The sequence below is a fragment of the Meriones unguiculatus genome (genome assembly GCF_030254825.1).
Source record: "Meriones unguiculatus strain TT.TT164.6M chromosome 13 unlocalized genomic scaffold, Bangor_MerUng_6.1 Chr13_unordered_Scaffold_41, whole genome shotgun sequence".
NCBI classification, from domain to species: domain Eukaryota; kingdom Metazoa; phylum Chordata; class Mammalia; order Rodentia; family Muridae; genus Meriones; species Meriones unguiculatus.
Genome location: NW_026843650.1, coordinates 1455998 through 1483918, shown reverse-complemented (window position 1 = coordinate 1483918; position 27921 = coordinate 1455998). Strand labels below are relative to the sequence as shown.

Genomic DNA, 27921 nt, shown 5'->3' with positions numbered 1-27921 from the left:
TTCCCATTATATAACATTGAAGGCTGTGCTCACTACAGCACAGTTGGGCAGAAAGGAAGCCCTGCAAAAGGTAGCATGCAAAGCAGGAGGGAGAGCACATAGGAGTAATTTGCTGACAGACAAGCAAAGATGGATCTGATTTCAGCTTTCTCCCCGGAAACCTGGGTCCTCCTGGCAATTAGTCTCATGCTCCTCTACTGGTGAGTAACCTCCAAAGTTCCTCCCCAGACCATGTCCTAGTGATTGGGGTAATACTCAGACCTATTTTGTATGGAAGGTCACAACTGGTTTTGGAAGCTGGGGCTGGAAAGACAATGACTCAGTGACTAAGAGTACTGGCTGTTGTTTTAGAGGACACAGGTCTGAACATCAACAAGGAGCTGGCTGTCACCACTAACTGTAGTTCCAGGGTATCCAACACCCTCCACAGGCACCAGAATAAAAATTTAAAAAGTAATAGCAGAAGTTGAAATGAAGTCTTGTATAAACATTATAAAATTTTGTGTTTTTATTCATTTTGGTTAGGGGCATCACTATTACAGTGTGTGTGTGTGTATGTGTATGTGTGTGTGTGTGTGTGTGTGTGTGTACATGCGTAGTTCAGAGGACAACTTTGCAGACTCAGTTCCCTCGTATTGTGTGAATCCTGGATATCCAACTCAGATTATCAGTACTGGCATCCAGTGTCTCTACCTGTGGTATCATCATCTTGAAGGTCCCAAATGAAATGACAACTGAATTAATTTTGCATTTTAAGTTTTTGGTGGTATGGGGAATCAAGCCAGAGCCTATATCTAGTAGGCAATGCCTTTACTACTGAACAATAGCTCCAGTGATATTAAATCTCACAGTTCATACTGATGTTATGCAGATATTCTGCGTACCTCTAACCCCACCTCTACCCTTCTTCTATTCCCTCTTGGTGAGGTTTACTGATAAGGTTTACACCTGATATGGCCTGATTGACTTTTGTGTTAATCCTAGATCCACAAGAACTCAGTAGGCACAGAAATGAACAGTGTGATGCCATGCACACAGGTTCCTTCACCATTCCCTAAACTCTGCAAATTGGAGGGGCAGCCATGTTGTTGATTTGTTTTATTGTTTTGGTTATGATCATGTTTCTCTTGTGTGTGGTCACAAGGCTCTCTTTCTCCTTATAGGTTTGGGACTCGTACACATGGTGTTTTTAAGAAACAGGGAATTCCTGGGCCCACACCTCTGCCCTTTTTAGGAACTGTACTGAATTACTACAAGGTGGGTATTGATTGAGCTTTTCATATGGTTTCTCTTGATTGACAATTCTGGCTCATTCTATTAAGTGCTCTTTTAGAGAAAACTTTGAGACTTCAGGCCTTCATACTATGTGTTCTCATAGTTCTAGAGAATTTCTGTGTGTCTCCTAGGGCTCTATTGCCAAATTAACAATTGGAGTGTGTGTGTGTGAGAGAGAGAGAGAGAGAGAGAGAGAGAGAGAGAGAGAGAGAGAGAGAGAGAGAGAGAGAGAGAGAAGTTATTATACTGTGTGTACAGGCATCTTAGTCCTAGGGACAGAACTCAGGTTATCAGGCTTGGTGTCAAGTGCTTCTCATTTGGAGCCATCTCTCTGGCCCTATTGTCAGTTTATTGAGATTCAAATTCACAGTAAGTGAAGTGTTTAGGCTTAGATTTTTCAACAAATCTACTTTACTTAAGGTTCTTCAACACTTTGGGCTCTCTTCTACCCACTGACCAGAGGTAGGAAAAGAAAAGAAGGTTATTAGTAATAAGGAGTTGTAGACATTTTAGAAGTATTTCCTTGGAGCAAGTCCACTCTTCATTGACCTGAAACCAGCAGTCCAGTCCAAAGGCCAACACCAAACTACAACACAGATCAGCATGATTCAGAAGATCATAGCAAGTCAGTGAGAGCTGCAAGCCTCATTTGGATTTCCCCAGGAAGTTCTCTGGAATGTTTGTCTCTGGGAAGTCAAGTGTTGAAGACAGATGACTAGCGAAGTGATGTAGATACAAAGAATCTTATTTCGCTGTCTGTGGGATTTTATATATATCCTCTCCTCAGAGTTCACACACAGGTGTTTTCAGGTGGACAGTCATGCCCCTTGCATGAGACAGCTTGTAGCAAGACATCATATGCCCTCTCACAAGACAGCCTGTAGCAAAACATCACATGACACATCTAAATTTTCAAAAAAACCCTGAAACTTCTACATCAGAAGTGCCAAGATCTCCAACTCATTCAGTCTTGATATTCTGACTTTGTGAACAATCAAAGAAGAGTTTGTTTCTTACCCAGTGTAGATTCTGAGAAGGTACTGTTGCACTTATTTGGAAAAAATCTTGAGAGGGTTTCCAACTTCTAGGACACTGAAGTATGCACTAGATTTAAAATCTCCTCTTTGTACCAGGGCTATGTTCAACATTTTTTTCTTTTGGTTGACTATTTCAGAAGCATCCACTTATAACAGGCCAATATACACAATTTTGGGGGACTTTTCATATACTGGAGTTTTCTGCATAGTCATTGAACCTCTGAACTTATTTCTATGGTTCTAGCCCCAGCATTTACTATTCATGGCATGCTTGGGATCTTCTTGAGAACCAAAGTAACTAGAGTATTTTGCTTCACTATGGGTTCTGGGTAATGATTGCTTCATATAGTAAGATTCTGTGTTTGGATGTGTGCAGGTTTGTGCATGTGAGTGTAGTACTTACAGGAGACAGAAAAGGGGGCGGTGTTCCCTGGAGCCAGAGTTAGAGCTGCATGTAAGAATCTGGAAATCAGTACTGGGAACACAGACCCTCTTTTAACTGCTGAGCCATATCTCCAGCTTCCAATGACAAAATTTTAGCTTCTGTTTTGTTTTTGCAGTCCTGAGAATGATATCCAGGATCTTAAGTATGCTAGGCAACATGCTCTGCCTCTGAAATATAACTACAGCTGCTTCTCTTTCTTTTTTTTAAAATTTTTTTATTAATTACACTTTATTCATTTTTTATCCCCCCATAGGCCCCTACCTCCTCCCCTCCCGATCCCACCCTCCCTCCTCTTTCTGCATGCATGCCACTCCCCAAGTCCACTGATAGGGGAGGGTCTCCTCTCCTTTCTGATCTTAGTCTATCAGTTCACACCAAAAGTGGCTGCATTTTCCTCTACTATGGCCTGGTAAGGCTGCTCCCCCCTCAGGGGGAGGTGATCAAAGAGCAGGCCAATCAGATTATGTCAGAGGCAGTCCCTCTTCCCATTACTATGTAACCCACTTGGACACTGAACTGCCATGGGCTACATCTGTGCAGGGGGTCTAGGTTATCTCCATGAATAGTCCTTGGTTGGAGTATGCGTCTCTGGGAAGTTCCCTGTGTTCAAATTTTCTTGCTTCTCTTTCTTTAACGGCAGAATCCTATGCATGAGTCTGAGTTGCGAATATCTGAGACAGGATGATGGCTGTCAGTCACCTCAAATACTTAACTATAAAGTGAAATCTTTTTCTCCTATTCCTTTTAAAGATTCATTAAAGGCAAAACCACTAGAGAAAGAATGATTAAACAAAATTAATGGGAAATTAATGAAAATTCAATGTTCCGTGCAGACTTTTATTAATTTTTAATTTATTTTTAATAATTGCAGTTTATTCACTTTATATCCCAGCTGTAGCCCTCTCTCCCATTTCCTCCCAATCCCACCCTCCCTCCCTCTTCTTCTCCTATGCCCCTATCCCAGTCCAATGATAGGGGAGGTCCTCCTCCCTTTCCATCTGACCCTATTCTATCAGGTCACATCAGGACTGGCTTCATTGTCTTCTTCTGTGGCCTCATAGGCTGCCTCCCCCTCAGGAGGCAGTGATCAAAGAGCCAGCCCATGAGTTCATGTCAGAGACACTCTCTCTTCTTATTACTGGGGAACCCTCTAGGACACTGAGCTGCCATGGGCTACATCTGCACAGGGGTAATAGGTTATATCCATGCATGGTCCTTGTTTGGAGTCAGTCTCACAAAAGACCCCAGATTTTTTGGTTCTGTTGCTCTCCTTGTGGAGCTCCTGGCCCCTCCATGTCTTTGTATCTCCCCCTTCTTTCCTAAGATTCCCTGCGCTCTGCCCAAAATTTGGCTATGATTCTCAGCATATGCTTTGATACCCTGCTGGGTAGCGTATCTCAGAGGCCCTCTGGGGTAGGCTCCTGTCATATTCCCTGTTTCCCCATCTTCTGATGTCTATCCTATTTGCCTTTCTGAATGAAAATTGAGCATCATATACAGGGTCATCCTTCTTGATTAGCTTCCTTAGTTGTACAGACTTTAGTATGATTATCCTACATTATATGTGTAATATGCACTTATAAGTGAGTATATACCATGTAGACTTTAATTCTAGGTGGACAATTTGTGACTTACCTGCTCCATGGTCATTGTCCCAGATAGATGTTCCTGAACTCACATCAAAAGGACATGTGGCAAAGCTTGTGTTGCTGTTGGCTCAGGTTTCTTCTTAAGGTTCTACACTTATCTTGTACATTCTTTAAACAATTTCATTATCATTTTCATCATCATCACCATCGAATTTATGTCCATGTGTGTATTGTATGTATCTTGTGTCTGTGTAGGTAACTGTGTCTATGAGTGTGCATGCAGAGGCTGCAGAAAGATGTGCTGCTCTATCACTGTGTTTTCCCACTGAGACATCTTGCTGGTGATACTTCAATCATCTCTGAAGAAGAACTTTTCTCTGTCAGAGACAATAAACCTGATTTCATGGGCTTTGAGGTTTTTGTGCTCTGGCTGCACAAGAGTTAGTGCATACAGGACAATAATGGATTTCATACTGTTTGTCTTTCCAGGGTATTTGGAAATATGATGCGGAATGCTATAAAAAGTATGGAAAAATATGGGGGTGAGTATTCTGGAAAGTTCCATCAAGTCAACTCTTTTTAGGAGAAAATGCCATACTTATGCAAGGACAATACCAGCCCAGAACTGTAGTAATGGACATCTCTTTTGTGAAGGTACTTTCACATGTCCGTCATTAAATGTCACTGCTTATAGTTCTAATTAACTTGAGAACATTGCACACTGTTTTTTATCTGGTTTTGGTGTTTTATCCAGTGTCCTAACCTCTTCTGAAATTTCATTACATTTTCTGAATGTAATGAATTTTCATTACATGAAATACATTCAGTGCTCTGAAAATTTGTAATACTATCTCCTTGCCACATCCACTCACTTCTCTTTAGAAGCCCACACTTTCACTTTATTGTTGACTTTACATGTGCAGAAGTTTTATTTTTTTAATGCTAGAGCATAAATCATTTGCCAAGGCCTTATCTGTGTCATCCCATTATTGCTTTCAAAAAACATGTTAGAGACTTTGTTGTGATATTTTACTTCAAACCAAGGGGGACATATGCCATCAGGCACATATGTAGATCAGATGACAATTGTGGAAGTAATTTTTGTACCTTCAGGTGATTTAACTCAGTCCATCTGACATGGTACAACTGCTTTTTATCTGTTGACCAATCTCATCAGCACCAGCTAGGATTTTTATGGCTGTACATCATTGTGTCCTGTTGAATTAAACCGACTTTGGAGAGACAATGTATTTAAAACCACACCTTTCTTTCTCGAATCTCTGGCATTAATGGTTCTTTCTACAAAGCAGCAAAGCGAGTAGCAGCAGTTGTTTTCTGTCATTGATGCTGGAAGTTTAGTGAGAGCCTTGGAGCAAATGTCATCATGCTGTGAGACACAAACCTGTGGGAAGAGGCTCTGGCTCTACCTGCCTCTTCATCTCTTCTTATCCATTCTTAGGAACCACAGGTCTGAACATAGGGCTCTACTAAGTTGATATAGTCCATAAAGACCATATCATTCAATGCAAACTGCAGGCTTTGCTGTCTGTCCAATGGCTCTGTATGAACTTCTCCTTGCAATATTATTGCTTGTTGGCAATTGATAGTGATTTTTCATTTTTCTCTGACCTAATAATTTATCTATCATCTATCTGTCTATCTATCTATCTATCTATCTATCTATCTATCTATCTATCTATCTAACAGTGTCTGTTGGGAACTAGTCATGTGTTATGTATTCAAATGCTATTTCAGTGCCTTGAGATCTGGTTACTGCCCTGCCATGGACATTGTTATAATGTTTAACTATCTCCTGTAACCATGGGATGTTAAGGAATATTCTTCAATTATCTATTACTGGATGATTAGTATGCCTATACCCAGGCAGGGAAGAAAGAGGTAGATGAGCTAAGGTTCTTGGGCTTCGGGCACAGAAGTATGTTGGGTAGAAAGACAGGTACTGGAAGAGGTAGAGGAAGAAAGCAGAGAGCTATCACGGCTTAGCTTTAAAGAAGCACATGTTGGTATGGATGGAAGAAATGATACAAATGAGAGAATATGCAAGTGTTTATGGAATCATGGGTGGAAGGCAGCCTGGGTTGAGGCTTGGAAGTAAAGGTTGTTTAGAAGGTTACTATCTACTTTGCCCCAGGTGATATAAGGCTATTCTAAAATCTATCAGTTGTCTGTGTCTTTTATTGACTGTGATAGTGGGTTAATAAATATTTTTAGACTAACCACAACAAAGATCTCTTTATGTAGCCCTGACTATCCTGAAACTCACTATGTAGACTAGGCTTTCCTTGAGTTTGGAGATCAGTCAGAGTCACCCTTCTAAGTGCTGAGATTAGAGACATGTGCCACCATGCCTGGACCTACTATGGTTTTTATAGCAAACATTTTGCTTATTTAAAAAAAAATAGTTTTTTTTTTGTGTGTGTGTGTGTGTGCATACCAGTGAATTTAATTGGACTTACAGAATCATGAGTGAGTGAGAGGTTATTTACATGACCATGAGCAACTCACCAATGGTCCATCACTGAAGATGATACCTTGTCTTCCCTCAGCAACTATTTTCTTTTCGATGTTTTTTTATTATACAGATTTATTCGTCAATGTGACACGTGTTCTGTGGTATACACGTAAAGGTCAAATGGCAACCGTGACAGTCAGTTCCCTCATTCCAGCATGTAGATTCCAGGGACTGAATGGACCTCATCAGGCGCCTGTATCACTGGGCCATTGTGCTTTCCCTCCAGGAACTAGCTGTGTGTCAATACTCAGGCAGTGTCAGGACCTTATACTTCCTGCTAGAATGAAGACAGAAAAATCATCCACAGCCCTTGTGGAGTAACCCCAGCTTCAGTGAGTTCAAGAGTATAGAAGTCAGCATTTGGCTGCTCTCCTCTCTACTTCCTCACTCTCATGTTCTTTCTGCCTTGTCTTCCAAACATTATATGAGCCTTGGAGAATTTGATGTAGGTGCGTCATTAATTTTTTTCATTTATTTATTTTAATTAATTAACTAATTTCTTCTTTTTACATCCCAATTGTAGCCTTTCCCTTCCCTACTCCTGATCCCACTCTTCCTCCTTTCCCCACCCCATTCCCCTACCCTACTCTTCAGTAAAGGAGTGCCCCCTACCAACCCTCGCTAGCACATCAAGTTTCATAAGGACTGAGCTCATTCTCTTCCCCTGTGGCCTGTTGAGACAGCCCCACCAAACAGAAGTGATCAAAAAGCAGGCAATATAATCCATAGACAGGAATTACTCCCTTACTAGGAAACCCACATGATGCCTTCGCTATATTTGCATAGGGTGCCTAGTTATGCATGGTCTTTCATTGGTGCTTCAGTCTCCTCAGATGCTCTGGGCTCTGTTTAACTGGCTCTCTTGGTCTTCTTGTGGAGTTCCTGTCCTCTCCAGATACTTCTATCTCTGCACACACACACCCCACTTTTCTACAAGACTCCCTATGCCTTACCCAGGGCTTAGCTGTGAGTCTCAGCATCTGTTTCTATCTGCTGCTGGGCGGAGACTCTCAGAGACAGCTATGCTGGGCACTTATTTGTGATCACAGCAGAGTATCATTGATAGTTCCAGGCATTGGTTGTAGATTCCCTCAATCTCTGCTCTATCTTTATCCTTGCACATCTTGTAGGTAGAGTAAATTTGGAGTCAACGTTTTTGTGGGTTACTTGGTGTTCCCCTTTCTACAAGGGGTCCTATATAGTAAGAGGATGTCCTCTTCAGTCTCCATAACACCTGCTACTAGGTGTCTCAGCCAGATCATCCCCATATCCTCCCAGAAGCCACTAGGTTGTCATAGGTCTCCTGCTTGTCAAAGAGATGTCCCCACTCTGTTTATTTTCTCTCTGTCCTCCTGCTTCTGCTCTCCCAAGGTCTGATCTCCGCTTTCATTTCTCTCTATGCTCCCTCTCCTACCTTGTTCCTTTTCTTCAACCACTTCTGATATCTCTTCTATTTCCTTCTGAGTGTGATTTAAGCACCCTTCTTTGGGTCCTCTCTGTTACTTATCTCCTTTGGGTCTGTGAATTGTGGTATGGTTATGCTGTACTATATGGCTAATATCCACTTATAATTGAGTACACACCATGAGTGTCTTTCTGCTTCTCAGTTACTTCACTCAGGGTGACCTTTTCTAGTTCTACATTTTGCCTGCAAATTCCATAATACCCTTGTTTTTAATAGCCAAACAGTATTCTATTGTGTAAATGTACCACAGTTTCTTTATCCATTCTTCACTTGAGAGATATCTGGGTTGTCTCCAGATTCTCGCTATTAAGAATAAATCTGCTATGATCATAGTTGAACAGATGTCCTGATTGAATAGTAGAGCATGTTTTGGGTATCTACCTAGGAGTGGTATACCTGGATCTTCAGATAGAGCTATTCATGATTTTTTGAGAAACCTCCAGATTACTTTCCAAAATGAATGTACAAGTTTACACTCCCACGAGCAATGGAGGAATATTAATATTAATATTTAACATTAATATCATTTTAATATTAATATTTATCAATTATTCATTAATAATTATATTTCAATAATACATTAATAAATAATTAATTATAGGTATTACTTATTCATTAATAATCATGTTTATTAATATAATATTAATAAATAATAAACTAAACAATTAATTATTAATAAAATGTTGCTGAATTATTAATAAAAATAAATAATTGTTAATGAAGATATTAAAAATTAATATAAATGTATATTTATATATGTTCATATTATAGATTTATATATGATATAAATATATGTTTTCTTTTTTTTTCCACTTTTTTTAAATTTTTTTTATCAATTACATTTTATTAACTCTGTATCCCAGCCGTGTCCCGATCCCTCATTCCCTCCCAGTCCCTCCCTCTCTCCCTCATCTCCACCGTGCCCCTTTCCAAGTCCACTGATAGGGGGGACCTCCTCCCCATTCATCTGATCCTGTTTTATCAGGTATCTTCAGGACTGGCTACAAAGCCCTCCTCTGTGGCCTAACAGGACTGCTCCTCCCTTCAGGGGTGGGGAGACCAAAGAGCCAGTCATTGAGTTCCTGTTAGAAATAGTCCCTGTTCCCCTCACTTTGGGAAACCAATTGGTTACTGAGCTACCACAGGCTACATCTGAGTGGAGGTTCTAGGTTATATCCATACATGGTCCTTGGTTGAATGTCAGTCTCAGAAAAGACCCTGTGCCCAGATATATTTGGTCCTTGTGGAGCTCCTATCCTTTCCCCATCAGACTAACTCCCCTGCTTTCTTATGATTCCCTGTACTCTGCCAAAGGTTTGGTCATGAGTCTTTGCTTTGAAAACACTGCTAGTTAGAGTCTTTCAGATGCGCTCAGTAGAGTCCTGTCATACGTTCAATGCACATCTCATCTGTCTTTCTAAACGAGGATTGATCATCTAACCCCATGTCCGCTCAATTGATTATCTTTTTTAGGTGTATAGATTTCATTATGTTTATCATATCTTATAGGTCTATATAAGTGAGTATATCCCATGTTTGTCTTTCTCCTTCTGGGATATTTCACTCAGAATGATCTTTTCTAGATCCCACCATTTGCCTGCAAATTTCATGATTTCCTCCTTTTTGATTGCTGAGTAGTATTCCATTGTATAAAAATACCACAATTTCTATACCCATTCCACTGTTGATGGACATCTGGGTTGTTTCCAGGTTCTGGCTATTACAAATAGAGCTGCTATAAACATGGTTGAGCAAGTGTCCTTTTGTGTACTTGAACAAACTTTGGGTATATACCTAGCAGTGGTATAGCTGGGTCTGGAGGAAGCACTATTCCTATTTGTCTTAGGAAGCGCCAGATAGCTTTCCAGAGTGGTTGTACCAGTTTACATTCCCACCAGCAGTGGAGGAGGGTTCCCCTTTCTCCACAACCTCTCCAGCATGTGTTATCGCTTGAGTTTTTCATCTTGGCCATTCTGATGGGTGTAAGGTGATATCTCAGGGTCGTTTTGATTTGCATTTCCCTGATGGCTAATGAGGATGAGCATTTCTTTAAGTGTTTTTCTGCCATTCGATATTCCTCTGTCGAGAATTCTCTGTTTAGCTCTGTTCCCCATTTTTTAATTGGATTACTTGGATTGCTGCTTTTCAGCTTCTTTAGTTCTTTGTATATACTGGATATTAGTCCTCTGTCAGATAAAGGGTTAGTGAAGATTCTTTCCCAATCTGTAGGTAGTCGTTTTGTTTTGATGACCTTATCCTTTGCTTTACAGAAACTTTTCAGTTTCATGAGGTCCCATTTATTGATTGTTGCTCTTAGAGCCTGTGCTGTTGGTGTTCTGTTCAGGAAGTTGTCTCCTGAACATATATGAACATATGAACATATATATATTTATATGAATATATGAACATATATATATATGAACATATATATTTATATGAACATGAACATTTATATGAACATATATGAACATATGAACACATATATATTTATATATATGTTCATATTATAGATTTATATATGATATAAATATATGTTCTCAATAAATAAGAAAATAAATAATTAATTATCAATAAAAATAAATAATTATTAATAAAGATAAATGATTATTTATTAATAATTATATTTATTAATAGTGTATGTTAATAAGTAATTAATTATTTATTGAGAATTTGTTGGTATTAATTTAATAGTAATATTTTATTTTAAATTATTATTAATTAATATTTTATATTTAAACATATCTTTTTATTACTATTAATTATGCATGTGCATATGTGTCTCTGCACATGAGTGCAAATGAACTTGGAGGCCAGAAACACTGGATTTTTCTGGAGCTCTAGTTACAGGGGGTTGTGAGCTACCCAATATGAGTGTTAGGAACCAAATTAAGATCCTCTAAAAGGGAAGTATGTGCTTTTAACTGTGGTACCTTCTCTCCAGCTCCTCACAGAATTTTATCTATTAAAAAATCACAGAAAATGGTATAGGCAACTGTCACACATGGACATTTAGACTTATCAAATTCCCACCTCTTATTTCTAGTTATGTCTTTCAGAATTGTTTTGTCTTTAAATGACTCACTGTGTCTTGAATGACGTTACATTATACAAAGACTTCATTGTGTCCCAGGTCAGAATCTGGAAATTGCCCTGGGAACTCCTGTGACAGTGTGTTGTATAACCAGAGTGAGGGTCATGCTCCATTAAAATCAAAGTCTGTGTGTAGCTCTCACTTCAGAGCCTGGTTTTGGATTAATCAGCTGTTTTCCTTGCATAGGCTGTTTGAAGGTCCAACACCTCTATTTGCCATCACAGACACAGAGATGATCCGGAATGTGCTAGTGAAAGAATGCTATTCTGCCTTCACAAACCGGCGGGTACGTAACTTCTTTTTTTAATTAAAAAAAATTTAAATGATCATTTTTGTTATTTTATTTATGGTTATTTTGTTATTTTATTTATTTATGTGTATATGTTAATGTTAATTTTATAAAGCTGTATTTGTTACTCTTAGTTTCTCTCTAAATATAGACATCACACAAATAATTCACTCTTTTATATTTGTTTAGTAATAAGCTTCACAATGCAATAGCTAAGAAGTTATTAATTTATTTCTAACCCTCTAAGCTAATTTGGCTTCCTCCCAGTGTACATCACAGATGTACTTGCACTTAGCTTTTCTTGTTCTGGCTTCTTCTATTCATGTCTCTTCAACCTATTCTGTGACTGCATCCCCTACTTCCTTTTCTAAATCCTCCTTCCCTGGCTAGTAGAAGTCTTACCCCGTTTTCTCCCATGTTCAGCAATGAGCTGTAAGCTTCTTTCTTGACATATCAGGGGACCATTGGGAGCAGTGTTTATATAGCACTGAGACAGGAGAGTCTCAGAACAAGGATGGCAACCAGATATGCGGGAGTACAGAAGTCAGCATTTGAATTACACAACAACCTTATGCCTACAGTTACATATGTATGGATATGTGAGCGAATGCCATGTGTGTAGGTTCCTGTGGAGGCCAGCAGAAGGTATGACATACCCTGGAGCTGCTGTTGCAGATGGTTGTGAGTTGCCTGACAGGGGTGCTGGGAACCAAATCTATATCCTCCAGAAGAACAGGAAGCACCCTTAACTGTTGAGTCATCTCCACAACCTCCCCTTTTCATAATTTAAACCTTTATATTTTACTTACTTAAAAATGAAATAAATACAGATTCAAGTGGCTTCCATAATAATGTACAAGCAGGGTCTAGGTATTAGTATTGCTAATAGGAATGTGTTGAGCAAGTTTAAATATACTATGGCATTGTAATCTAGTTGTAGGTAGACACTTGTCATCTAGAGTAATTTACATTTCCCATTTACAAGTCCTTTTTTATGTCTGTATGGTATTGATTTTTGTGGTGTCAAACATTCAGAATACAGAGAACCTCCTTGACCACACAGCTCCCTCTAGAGCCCATTAGCTGTTGTGTACAGCCTGTCTTCTCTTTGCCTTTTTTTATCCATTTTCCTTCTCATGGACTGTGCTCTTAGGTGTCAAATCTCATGACTTTTTACCTATCACATGCACATAGATTTGCTCTTGAGATTTGATCTCAAATCTATGGTTTTATTTATGTTAATTTTTCTATGCAGGATACTATTTACTTCAATGTCCCCACTTCTCTTTTTTAATATAATTTTATTTATATATTTATTCATTACAATTTATTCACTTTGTATTCCTGCTGTAGCCCCATCCCTCATCTCCTCCCAGTCTCTGCACCCCCTTTCTTCTCCCCCATGCTCTTTCCATAGTCCGCTGATAGGGGAGGACCTCCTTTCTTTCTCTCTGACCCTAGTCTATCAGGTCATACCAAGGCTCGCTGGATCATCTTCCTCCATGGATAGGTGATCAAGGAGCAGGCCATTGAGTTCACATCAGAGTCAGCCCCTGTACTCCTTTCCAGAGAACCCACTTGGAAACTGAAGCCCCAATGGGCTTCCTCTGAAGAGGGGATCTAGGCTCTTCCCATGCATGGCCTCTCTCTTAAACCATGGCTAGCTAACTGTTTTATCTGGGGAAGCCTGTTGGTTCTCTCCTTCCACACTGTGGGTCCTGGGTATCAAACTCAGGTTGTTGGGCTTGGCAGCAATCACCTTTACCTTTTGAGATAGCTTATTGGACCTCATTTAGTCTTTGGTCATTTGGTGAAGTTCGCTGAAGGCCTTGTTTGCAGCTGCCCTTCATCATGTCAAGCTGTTTTCCTTTCTTCCTTTAGTGCTGAGTACTGTAGTTTAAGGGTGTGTTGAGGACTCCACATTAGCATAAAATATAACCTGCCACAGAGGGCCTCTGAAAGCCTCTGCCTTGCAGACTGTCAAAGCAGATGCTGAGCCTGATGGCCAACCGTCGGGCAGTGTGAATGGAATTTTATGTAAGAAGTGGGAAATAGTAAGAGCTGGAGATACCAGGAACTCCACAAGGAGAGCAACAGAACAAGAAAATTTGAACACAGGGAACTTCACAGAGACTCATACTTCTACCAAGGACTATTCATGGAGATAACCTAGAACCCTGACAATGCAGCCACTTCTGATGAGAACTGATAGACTAAGATCAGAAAGAAGGAGAGGAGGACCTCCCCTATCAGTAGACTTGGGGAGGGGCATGCATGCAGAAAGGGGGGGAGGGGGGCTGGGAGGGGAGGAGGGAGGGGCACATGGGGGGATACAAAATGAATAAAGTGTAATTAATAAAAGTTAAATAAAAAATTAAAAATATATATAAATATGAAAGATAGAAGAAAGGTCCTATTAGGGAAAAATTTCTTTTTGCCTCTTTATCACTGTATAAAGAATTAAGGAAAAGGGATTTCTATAGCATTATTTCTAAACAAAAACAACTGATCCATCAATCAAACCATCCAGAAGCTAGAGTGATGTTTTAGTTGCTGAAAGCTCTGAATGAGGATGGGAGCTTGGTTGTCTACATATCCAGCAGCTCACAACCAACTGTATTGCCAGCTTTACCAGATCCAAATCCTTCCTCTGTCCTTTGAGTACACTACACACATGTACATGCACTCACACACACACTCACACACACATACATACATGCATGCATAAAATAGTAAAACAAATTGTTAAAAACTCATACATCAAATCTTTTAAGTGTTACTGGCACCATCAATGGGAACAGGGCCTGAGTTTGGATCCCCAGTATACACATAAAAGAAGGCAGAGCAGCATGCATGTGTGACTCCAGAGCTGTGCATAGGAACAGGTAGATCCTAAGGGCTTGCTTGCCAGTTTATTCCAACCAAACTAGAACCTTCAAGATTCAGTGACAGACCCTGCCTGAGAAAAGTGCTGTAGAGAATTATAGAGGAAGATCACAGACCTCTGGTCTTCACTTGACCACACATGGGCAGGTGCACCAGCACTTACTTGTGCACATACACAAACACACACACACACACACACACACACACACACACACACACACACACACACTGTTTATGTTATAAAGACAGAACTGGAGAACCTCTGTGATGCAAAGTTCACTTTCTTTCTGTGTCCAAGCCATTTGCCATGTTCACAACTCTGGGGCACCTGCTCCTTATTGTTCCTATCTTTTCCCTAACATTGGACCTAATTTAAATTTATAGAGAGATTTGCATTTAAAAGAATCCTGGGATATACAGGCTTGAAACCACAACAGGTTACCTGGTGAGCTCTGGATTTCTTATAGGCTGTGAGGAAGTGCTGAAATTTTAAACTTTTTTTCTTTTGCATCCAACATTCAGTTCAGTCCATAGTAAACAGTATAACAGTAAACAGTGTAACAAATTGTAATATGGTGCTATCTGCTCAGTACTTTTGCAACCATGGTGAGTTCCATACTTACACAAAACCATTTTTTTTGACTGTAGAATTTTGGCCCAGTGGGGATTATGAAAAAAGCTGTCTTCTTCTCTGAGGATGACGAGTGGAAGAGAATCCGAGCCTTGCTGTCTCCCACCTTCACCAGTGGAAAACTCAAAGAGGTGACTGAAAGGACTTATGATTGAGATCTTTGTGTGACCTGACTCTCCAAACCTAACTATGGATGCTTTTGTGCTTTGTGCTCAGATGTTCCCCATTATTGAACAGTATGGAGATATTTTGGTAAAATACTTGAGAGGAGAGGCAGAGAAAGGCAAGCCTGTCCCTATTAAAGAGTAAGTGGTGGTGCATCCAAGGTGGTTCTGGGAGGTTATCTGGGAGGATAACTTCATCAGAGAGTCTTTTTCCTTGTGTATCTCACATGGCCTAGCTGCATATACTCTACCTTTAGATACTATACATAGATTACATGTATGTGTATATTATATGTATCTAATATATATATATATTAGATAAATACATAGTTTAAAAAGAAGAATCATGATGGCCTGAAAGCCACAAGGCTAGAGGGTGGGCAGGATGGGAAGGCACTTGGTCAATACTGAGGTGGCTTTGTTTCTCTTGTCCCAAAACTATGAACCATTTCAGGCTTCATGCTGCTTGTCTTAAATTCCCATGTCTCTTCCTCCTCAGAGTGTTTGGGGCCTACGGAATATATGTGGTCACCAGCACATCATTTGGAGTGAACGTTGATTCCCTCAACAACCCAAATGATCCTTTTGTGGAGAAAGCCAAGAATCTCTTAAGATTTGATTTTTTTTAATCCATTGTTCTTGTCAGTAGGTATGTAGAAAATTCTATCTTTTGCTCCATTAGTCTTATCTGTGGCTGCATTTGTCACTTCTGCCCTTCTCTTTCACACTTCCCCACAAACTAGCTTCTCTACTGGAATGTAATTCAGTTGCCATGTAATCCGTTTTCTTAAAAGCACAATTCAATGCTTTTAGTGCATTCAAAGACATGTAGCCAATTATGTTTGTTTTATAACTTTATTTTATCTTGAGACAGGGTCTTACTGTGTATCTCTAGCTGGCCTGGAAATTTCTGTGTAGACCAGACTGGCTTTGAACTCATAGTGATCCTCCTGCTTCTACCTCCTGAGGACTAAAGTATGCACCAGCACTCCTGGCTTTGCTTTAGAATGCTTTTCTTTATTCTTTGACTGTGTCATATAGGAATACAACATATCTTGATTAGACCCACCCATAACTCTTCCCTCCCACTTCCCTCAGACACCCCAGCATGCTCTCCTCCTTATTTCACATCCCTTTCTGTGTTTTGGTAACCCAGTGCACCCAGTCACTGCATGCTAGGATGGGGAACAGTATTATTGGCCTGATTTTATGTAGGTGTTTGGTCCTTGAGTGGACCATGCCACATCTGGGATATGGCACTGCACATGCCCATTGCTGTCTCTTTCTTTCCACACCTTCTTTCAGAATGTTCCTTGAGCCTTGAAGGGTGGGGTGTTGATACAGTTACTCCATTTAAGGCTGAGCAGTCAGCAGTCACTGATTCTCCAAACTTTGATCACTTGGAAATCTGCATTGACTGAAGGACCACACGGCCCCTTGCCAATGAGGACTGTATAGTACATTGTTGGCTCTGTTGGCTCTTTTGACCATCATCCTTCACCTAGACCTAAGCCACCTCGACCTAAGCAACACCTGTTCACTTTCTGTATATTTACATATCCTTGGCACTTCACGTCAATGGGATCATAGATTGTGGTCTCTGTGGCAGGCATCTTTTATATAGTGCAATAGTAAATGAAACAAACATCACTACCTGCTGTACCCCTGAGCAAAAATTGCGCTGTATCTATTGATAGACATGAAGTTAGTTTCACATGTTTGCCATGAATTTTATTGCTATTAACATATGCATAGAAGGGTATAGTTACTTTTTTATGTTTCATGGTATATATTAAGAATCATCATTGCTTAGATAAAAGGTAACCCTATTTTTAATTTTTTTGTGTAGAAATATTTTATTTTTAAATTTTTATTTATATATTCACTTTACATTTTGATTACAGCCCCCATCTCTCTTTGCTGTCTCTGTCTTCTCACATAACCCTTCTTTTCATTCACCCACCTCCTTCTCCTTAGAGAGCAGTCATGTGGAGGCTGGGAATGAAGCCTGGGTTCTCTTCAAAAGTAGCCAGTGCTAACTTCTGTGGCATATCTTCAGCCAGTGTACAGTGGCCATATATATATGTGTGTGTGTGTGTGTATGTTTATGTATCTTAATGTACATATATGTATATATATATATATATATATTCTGGATCCATTTAACATGTTGCTTCATTTAGGGCTTTAATGCTTTTCCTTGTTAATTACATTTCCACACACAGATCGTGTGTCCTTTTGCCTACATTCCATCCTTCCTCACCATTTACTATTCTCCTCTTGGTCTCCTTGTAAGTATTATATGATAGCCACACTTATACCTGTTCACATATTTACATTTATTCATTATAGGCTAGAACTGGGAAATGAGGGACATTATGTGATTTTCTTTCTTTCTGGGTTGTGGTCACCTGTTTTTGAGCTTGTCTTTTTATGTCTTGAGATAGGATTTCTCTGTGTATCATCAGCTGTCCTTATTTGTGTGTGTGTGTATGTATGTATGTGTTTGTGTGTGTGTCTATACATGTTCACATTGCTTGTGGTTGTGTCCTTCCACAGTGTGGGATCCAGGGATCAAGCTGAGGTTTTCACACTTGCCTGCAATATCCTTTATCTCAAAAGCCCCCAGCTTTTCTGTCTGAGTCTACAAGGACTACAGGAACAGAGTTCAATACAAGAGGCAGATTTGAAGCTCTGGCTGATACAAACTGCAGAAGGAGCAGTGTGGAGGTGACACAATGTAATCACAGTCACAGTGTGAGAACAAGATCAAAGGGAAAACAGATTGTGGCTGAGACACTGGCTTATTTGTATTGTGTTTTGACTTCTCTAGATGAACCATGCATGTCCATTAAAACTTTTTTTTTTCTTTCTAGTACTCTTTCCATTCCTCAACCCAATATATGAGATGCTAAATATATCCATGTTCTCAAAGGATTCATTAGCATTTTTTCAAAAAATTTGTGGACAAAATGAAGGAAAATCGCCTGGATTCAAACAAGAAGGTAAAAAGTGGCTCTCACGGGAGGTCCACAGTTTGAAAACATGTTGAGCAGTGAGCATATGAGCTGTGTATTTCCCTTCATCTATCAGTAAAGGTAGATAGAAAAGAGTCCATTAGACAGAGACAGAATATTTATATTTTCTGGGGGAGGAGCAGTTGGAGTTTTAAATATTTGATTGAGAATAAGCCAGGAAATAACCCTTAGTAATTTCAAAAAAAAAAAAAAAAAAAAAAAACTAGAGTGATAGGCATAAGAATTAAAAAAAAATTAAAAGAATTAGTCACAGCAGAAGACCTGCACAAAATCAAGATCATAAAACTCTAACATATATCAGAGGGGAACTCTCCAAGTTCTGCTCCTTGCTGAGTGACTATTGGCAGTTAATAGCTGTGGATGGAGGCTGTGGGCACTGGAAGGATTCCCTTGTAGCAGTGGATGTCCCCACAGTCCTGCACATATGGGCAGCACTAGTTGGACTCAGTGGGTTATTAAGGAAGGAAAAATTGTTACATAGGATATAGAAGGAATTGGATCGAAGAAAGAATGGGGTGGATATGACGATATCCCATTGTGTACATGTGTGAAGTTCTCTAATAACAAATAAAATTGATTATTTTCCTGTCATTCAAAATCATTTGCAAAGTATAAAATCCACTGTTTAAAACTGCACCTATTTGTAATTTATTGTAAAAGTAGTTGTACGGTGGCTGGATTGCTTCCTGGTTTAGTCACTTGTGAGTTTGGTCTTTGATGACTCAAGGGACACTAACTATGCTTGTGAGTGTAAGGGAGTCACATACTCAGAAAGGAGAGAATTAAGCTTCTGTACTCTCGATCCATCTCCTACCTCATCAGTTGACCTACATGTGTAAATACTCTTTCTGCTTCCAGCACCGAGTGGATTTTCTCCAGCTGATGATGAACGCTCACAAGAATGCCAAAGACACAGAGTTTCACAAAGGTAACCAAGGACTTCCTGGTCTATGCACAGGGAAGCTCTTGGGGAGTGGGCATGCCGCTCAGAAAATATGCAAGGAGGCTTCTGTAGGTAGAGGAATGTTTCTGTCAAGTTGCTGAAAGGCAGACATGGCTATTCTCTAAATGGAATTTTCTGGAAGCACATGGGCATAACTTTGTTCCAAACATGAAGGGAGTAGTCACAATGGAAGACCTGAGCTGTCTCTGTGTTATCCAGGTCAGCACAGGTGCTGTTTCTGTCTTTTCTCCCACCCTGACTTGGAACTCAGCCTAGACATCTGAGGCTAAGCATCCAGACAGAAGGCATGTACACAAACAGCACTGATGCATTCTGGGAGCCCCTGATGTGCATGTGTTCTGTACCTTAATCTATGGTAGAGATTTACTTTTCCTTTTCCTGATGAATAAGTAGCTTCTGAAGAAAGCCTCTTTGCACAAACTTGCTGCCTCTATCCATTCTTTTACACACTAATTATTTTAATCTTCTTTGTGTGGCACATGCATGTATGTTCATGAGTATGTACACATGTGCAAGACCCTAGTCGTGTGTGCAGATAACAGAGAAGGCACCAAGCCACGTTGCCTTATTTCATCTCATTAAACCTGGAGCTAGGCTGGCAGACAGTAATTCCCAATGATACACAGCATTGGGATGACAGTGGTGTGCTGCCACACCTGGTTTTTCACATGGGGACAGAAGATTCAAGGTCCTCAAGTTTGTGCAATCAGTGTTCTTACCCATTGAGCCAGCTTTCTAATTTCTCATTTGTGTTTATTTTCAAATTTAAAACCATCATTACTATCATGGTTGCAAAATGACATCATTCCAATTCCAGACTTTTTTTTCCATGTGCCTTGCATTGTTACCTCTTTGCTTATTTCTAGTGCATACACTTGCTTGCATATATAACAGCATGATTTTACTTTTCAAAGTCACTGATTTTTTACGTATATTTCTCCCAGTTTGTCTACTTGAAAGCCTTTCATGTGATCAACTGACTTTAACTCCTTTCTTTTGAACCTCCTCTTCCTTCATAAACAGTTTTTACGTGGCCCTGTTTGAAGGTGAGGTTGACCTCACATTCATGATGTGCCTGAGAAGGCATGACTTTTAACTTCTGAGATTAAAAGTCTGTGCTGGGGATTAAATCCAGGGCAGTCCACCTACTGAGCTACATATCCTCAGCCATTCTGTTTCATTTTTGATTGCTAAAATAAGTATTAATTTTGAAAATAGTGACTGGTTGTGGGCTTATAATCCTGTTTCAGCATAGAAGCAACTACTTAGGAGAAAGAATTTACCAACAACAGAATCAGAGAACCATAGCAGAAGATTTACAACTGCCTATAAATCTAGCTCCATGGTCTTCAATACCATCTTCTGGCTTACATGGGCACTTGTACATACGTGTGTAAGCACACATAAATAAAAATGTTAAAAAATCTTAAACTCAAGCAAAGGACTGGAGTTCTGTTTCCTGTACCTACCTTTGACTCTTCACAACTTTCTACAAATCCTTCACAAAGGTTTCAAATGCCCTTTTCTGGCTTCCATGGGCACACCTCCCAGACATATCCCTCAAATATACATACAAATATACACACAACACATACAAATATACATAAATGAAATAAATATTTTTTGTTTTATTATTATTATTATTATTATTAATTACACTTTATTCACTTTGTATCTTCCCATAAGCCCCTCCCTCCTCCCCTCCCAGTCCCACCCTCCCTCCCTCTTCTTCATGCATGCCCCTCCCCAAGTCCACTGATAGGGGAGGTCCTCCTCTCATTCCTTCTGATCTTAGTCTATCAGATCACATCAAGAGTGGCTGCATTGTCACCTTCTGTGGCCTGTAAGACTCTCCCTTCAGGATGAGATGATCAAAGAGCAGGCCAATCATATTATGTCAAAGGCAGTCCCTCTTCCCATTCCTATGTAACCCACTTAGACACTAAACTGCCATGTATTACATCTATACAGGGGTTCTAGGATATCTCCATGCCTGGTATTTGGTTGGAGTATGGGTCTCTGGGAATTTTTGTGTTCAGATTTGCTGGTCTGTTGCTCTCCTTGTGGGGTTAAAAAGAAGAAATCCCATGTCCTGAAGTTGCCCACTGGTGACAATGAGGAACATAGCACACACCTCGGGACAACCTGGCTGAAGTGCTCTCCCACATCTCTGCATGTGTCACATGGTTGTCACAGTGATAAGACTCAGTCAGGGTGACTAAACAGCTTCTCCATGTTTTCCTTTAGGAAAACTGGAGCCTTGTTTGGTTTCCCCTCCCTCATTCTATCTGTGATTGTCCACCTTGATCTGACTTATCTGATATATATATATATATATATATATATATATATATATATATATAACTTCCAGAACTGACTGACATGGAGATCTTAGCACAGTCAATTATCTTTATTTCTGCTGGCTATGACAGCATCAGCACCACACTTTCCTTTGTCCTGCATTTACTGTCCACTCACCCTGATGTCCAGAAGAAACTGCAAGTGGAGATCGACACGGCTCTGCCCAATAAGGTGACTGGTTGGTCCTTGCAGTAGGAGGGGAAAGGGGAAGGCTCAACAAAGACAGCTTTTCATCACATGCAATGGTGTGTGTGTGTAAGTGTGAGTGGTGTGTATGTGTGTGTGTGTGTGTGCGTTTAGGTCACAGACCTAAAGGGGATATTTTTTAAAATTATTCTTCAACATGTTTTTCGAGACAGGCTCTCTCTCTCACTATACCTGAAACTTATCAATTTGGCTAGGGTTTCTGGCCAGTGAGCACCAGGCCCTGTCTCTGTCCCCCAACTGCTTGAGTAATAGATGTGTGCCACTGTGTATGGCTTTATTAATGATATATGTCTGAACCCAGGTCCCTAGGGTTGTGTAGCAGACACTTCACTACTTGAGACATCCACCCAGCCCCACATGATAGTTATATAAACTGCTGTGTAAGGGGCTGGGGGATAGCACAATGGTTAAGAGCACTGGGCTGCTCTTCCAGAGGTTCCATCCATATTTGAGTCCCAGCACCCAAATGGCAACTGCCAAATCTGTCAAACCCTAGTCATGGGACATCAGATGCCCTGTTTGGCTTCTGTGGGCACTGTACCCATGTGGGGCATATATGTACTCAAAACACGTAGACACACATAATAAAACAATTTTAAAACCATTTAGATGTGTTGTAAATGCTAACAAAGGCACTCTGAGATGCTGGGCTTTGCTCTGGAGGTGCAGAGAACTTACCAGTACAATGTAGACTGAGTAAAGTTAATCTAAAATCTCAGCACAAATCTTTTTCTTTCTACCTAGGCACCTCCCAGCTATGAGATCATGATGGACATGGAGTACCTGGATATGGTGTTAAAAGAAACCCTCAGATTATACCCAGTTGTTAATAGAATTCAGAGGGTCTGTAAAAAAGATGTTGAAATTGATGGTGTGTTTATTCCTAAAGGGTCATTAGTGGTGATATCATCTTATGCTCTTCACCATGATCCACAGCACTGGCCAGAGCCTCAGGAATTCCACCCTGAAAGGTACCAGAATTCCAGGAGTGGGAACCCACTCTAAACTATGTTGGTCTTACACACTATGGTGTCTCTTGTAAGAAGATGGTCTAGGTATGATTTTGAATCCATCTGCATTCTGTGATGAGAATGGCAGAAAGGGAAGAAAGAGAGGAGAGGGGACATGAGATGGATAGAAAATATGACAACCTAAATACAGAATGCTTTTTTCTCATTATTTAAGCAATAAATGAACAACTTAAGTGTGAGGCAGGAACCCACTTTTCTTTCAATCTAAATGATGTGTGCTTTCCAGACTTGGAATGCCCCATTATCCTGAATGAATTTTTAGTGTTTAAAGGTGCATTTCCTTGTTTATTCTTTTTCTTTTATTATTTTTGTTCTTTGAGAATTGGGTGAATGTATAATGTATTTTGATCATTTTCACTTTACATTATCCTGTCACTTTTCTCTCCTACTCATGTTGAATCCCAGCTTATCCTCAATAATTCTCCTGCTTCTATATCTTTTAGTTTTCTTGTGACTCATAAAATTAAGTATGGTTGCTTGAATAAGTGTAAGTGTAGGAGCTGTTTACTGGAGAATGGGCAACTCACCCATGGCTACATTACTGAAGAAAAACTTCTCCCTCCTTCAGCATCTATTAAATGGCAGTAGTTTCATAAGGATGTGGAGTACCATGAACTCTCTTTCCCATCTGTGATGGATTATTGAGAGGTCTAATCTTCTGTAGTTATCTGTTAGTTCATGAGTGCAATGGCATGCCATGTCCAGATGATAGTATTTCACAGCACCTATTTCATGTTGTGGCTCTCAAGTTCCTTCTGATCCCTTTCTGTGATGTTCCCTGAGCCTTGGAGGAGGTTAGGTTAAGCACTCCACCATCTCTTATTCTCAACACTTTGAGCAGTCATGAGATTCTATGTTAACTGTCTCCCACTGCAAACAGAAGCTCTTTTGACAAAGGCTAGTATCAACCCTAATTTTTGTATCTAAACTTATATATTTAGAAGGCAGTCTGATACCATGTCTTCTGAGCAAAGCAATAGTAGTAGGCTCTCCTCTAGTATCTGTGACCTCACTAGCCAGATTTACAATACCAGACATAAATTTCCTCTCAAAGTTGGACGGCCACTATAATCAGAAAATGGTTCTTCTATCTACCCATATCACCACAATTAAACTAGTGGACACATAAGATTCATTTATTTCGAATAACATTTGTCTCATCTCAACTGTATGGGGACTCTGATAAGGCAAGTGGAATGGAAAGGACATTTAGTGTACAATTCTCAGAGGCAAATACCTACAAGAAGAACTTCACAGAACCTATCCCAAACTGTCTGTCTGTATGTTGCTGGATAGATGTCAAAAGGCAAGTTCACATATGTAGCCCTTGTGATTTTATTCTTTTTTTAACTTGTCACCTACTGTTGTGTCTTCAGGTTCAGCAAGGACAAAGGCAGCATTGATTCTTATCTATACCTGCCCTTTGGATATGGACCCAGAAACTGCATTGGCATGAGGTTTGCACTCATGATTATGAAACTTGCTATCGCTAAAGTTCTGAAGAACTTCTCCTTTGAGCCTTGTAAGGAAACACAGGTGAGAGAGAAAACCATCTGTATAAATGAAGTTTTACAGGAGGCACTTTTCTAACTGGAGTTTTGTGTATAAAAACAAATATGCTTTTCTTTGAGGTTTAATACTTCCTTTTCTGGCCAAATGAGCTATTTCTATCCAGAAATTAGTTAAGAGGCGTTTTGTTCTGTGTCTATATAGAATGCAACTGTAGCATTATAAAGTCAGTGCAGGCCAATGTGACAGAATTATATGCATTTTATTGAAGTTCTTGTCATGTCCATTGGAAATTGGGTGTTATGTGTCACCAGGCAGCACAATGGTCATTTTTTTTTCAGTGTTTGTTGAATGGTTAACTCTTCTCCCAGATCTCACACAAGGCCTATTCTTGCAGTCCTTTCAACCTCTAGCTGTTCATTAGAATCAACGAGGAGCTTTAAAACTCATATATGGTGTCTAGATATTTCTCAGATGGCAGAAATACATGAACTAGCTTTGGTGTTGCATACCTATTATCACTGCACTAGAGGGTAGAGGATAGAATTTCAAAGAATCCTTGGCCACTTAGTAAATTTGAAGCCAGCATGGGCTATGTGACACCCAGTCTCAAAAGTAAAAACAGAAACTCATGATGGTTGGTCATTCTGAAATCCCACAACAACTCACCCATAGTGTGGCTTCAAAAGCTCATCTCTGATTTCCCACGTGATGCCAATTTGAGAATCAATATCTCAAAATAGAATTTCTGGGTCTCATGAGATGCCTCAGTGGTTAAGAGCACTTGCTTTTCTTTCAAAGTACCTGGGGTCAGTTTCTAGCACTCACGTCATAGCTAAAAACCAATTGTCACCCCGGTTCCAGGGGTTCTGATGTCCTCCTCTGGTATCTTTTGAAAGTGCACATGTGCTATAGATGCAAATGTGTAGGTAAACACTCCTATACATAAAATATAAACCTTAAAAATGTTGGTGGTTATGATGAACTCTATCCTTAGGGAGGACATTGAGCTGATTCTACATGATTTCTCAAGAGCTCTGCTCCAGAAGACAGGTAGTTGCCATATTTCAAGAAACAATGTATTTTTTTTCCTCCTTATTCTGTTTGCACAGTTCAAGTTCTCCTTCACTCCCCTAATTAATCTTCCCCTTAGTTTTCTGTCCTCATTTACTTTCTGTTTTACTTTTGGCTTCTTCAAGCTGTTGTCCTCATCTATGGTAATCCTTTGTCATTAAAACGTCCAGTTTGGTTATGTTTATTTTCTCTGTATTGAAGGATACCCCCTCTCTTTTATGTATCACCTCAAATTATTCTTTCCACAAACTCCAAGTTGTTCTTTTAAGGGAATTTGAACATTGAAAGCTTTTGTTAAAAGGTTTAAAATATGGCTTATGGTTATAATATGTTTCATAAAAACATTAATTAAAAATTAAAATGTATATTTGGTATATATATTTATATGCACATCTTTTTTGTATGCCTCCATGGAAGACTTAAGTATAGTACTAAAAGTTTTAATAGTGTAAGGTAAGGCATTTAGAGAATGTTTATATTTTTCTGAACAACTTGTTTTTGTTTCATGTGAAGGGATGGCTACACTTTACAGGACTTGTTCATTTGGAGTATGGCTCTTTTTTTCTGTTAGTTTTACTTCTGAACAAATAGAGGAGGCATGGAAGTGTTTATTCTTTTATTTGTGACTTAACGTAGTTGTATACCTTTATCTACACACAAATTCCCTCATTTTAGTAATTCATCACTAAAGCATTTAAATCATGAACAATGATTTAGAAAGACAAAGCAAGGGTCCAGCTTTGAGAGCCCATGGCACACCTGACAAGGGGCAGGTGCTCTGGCAAGCTCCAGTGATCTGAAACTTGACATTTCTTAATCTCCACGACAACTTTGTTTACCTTCCTTTTCCTGCAATTGATGCTTTCCCCAGGTTCCATTCATTCTATCCTTTGAAGCCACGAATAGATGCTAGCAAAACCACCACTGTCAGTGTCTCCTGAAGATGTGCCCTTAGTGGCTCAACTGTAGTGCTGACATATGACCTAAGAGCTGAGGACTGTTTATAGATTTGAAATGTATCCTCTCAGGATTACCCTGTAAGTTTCAACAAACCAAAAGTAGCTTTTCAATACTTAAACAATAGTATGACACATTAAATAAAAATTAGGATAAAAACGTTAAGCTTACCTGTTTTACTTTAAATCTACACAGAACAGAAATAATATAAATCAACATGACTTTTCTTGGGCCTGAAACAAAAAGATTATCAATCAACTTTTTACCCAAAGCATGTTTCAGGAATATGAGGTCAAAATATATGATGATAAATGTAGCTTATATGTTTTTGCAAAGCCTTATTATGCTGAATTTTTTTTAAATTTTTTCTGGAGTTGTTTTGGCTCACTTATTGCTTCTTAATATTTTTCTACCACTTTTGCAGATACCTCTGAAATTAAGCAGAAGACCATTTGTTCAACCAGAAAAGCCCATTTCTCTGAAGGTTGTGTCAATGGATGCAATCAGAAATGGAGTGTGACTTTCCTTCAAGGAGTTCTGATATACACTTCAGGAAAGTGGTGTCTTAAGAACACTGGGCTCTTTAACTTTCATTATGAATAAAACCAAGATGAAGATATTGCTTAATCTACTGGTCCTGATTCAGTACACCCAGTGAGCTTTCTCTGTCTATACAGAGTTCCATATCATGTAAAGGAGATGAGTAAGTCAGTGACAGAACAGCAAATTCATCTTGCTGATTCTCATGGGATCATCTCCATCCACATCTGGTTGGTTCCATCAATTTGTTTTGAGCTATTTTGAGACTAACCAAGTATATGTAATTTGATCAATGATTTTTGATGAAAATATGAACTATTGTGATAATTCAAATTGTACAACCTATGTAAGATGTTTTAGTTGCAATATTCTACAAGAAAAGTTACACTGAAAATATAAATACACATCTCTTTCAAAAAATCTTTGAGAGCTTCATTCAATGTCTTTTAATCATATTCTTTTCCTTCAACTTCCCCTATATTCTTCCCCACCTCTGTTCCCAACTACCTTTACATTCTCTCCCACTGTTTTAAAGCAAAACAAAGCAAAATAAAACAAAAACTGACCAGTCTAGGCCATAATCTGGATTTAGGAGCCAGACTATGATGCCAGTGTTTTCCTAAGGATGGCTTTTTAGTCAAAAAACCTTAACCAAGTAATAACCTGGTAACCAGGTGTAGGAAGCAAGAGAATACAGCATTAAATTATTTGGCTAGTAAACATCATAGATTTTGTTTTAAGTGTTTGTTCCAAGTGTACTGTAGCTAGACAAAAATATTGAAGGTCCTTGGCTTGGATTTAGTGTAGGGGAGCTCTTAGGGCCTTTTAGGGTGTC

At 39.4% G+C, this 27921-nt stretch overlaps 1 pseudogene; it reads left to right on the top strand.

Annotated features, from left to right (window-relative positions):
- On the top strand, nt 1-27173 carry LOC110540088 (cytochrome P450 3A11-like; annotated as a pseudogene).
- The last annotated feature ends 748 nt before the right edge of the window (nt 27174-27921 follow it).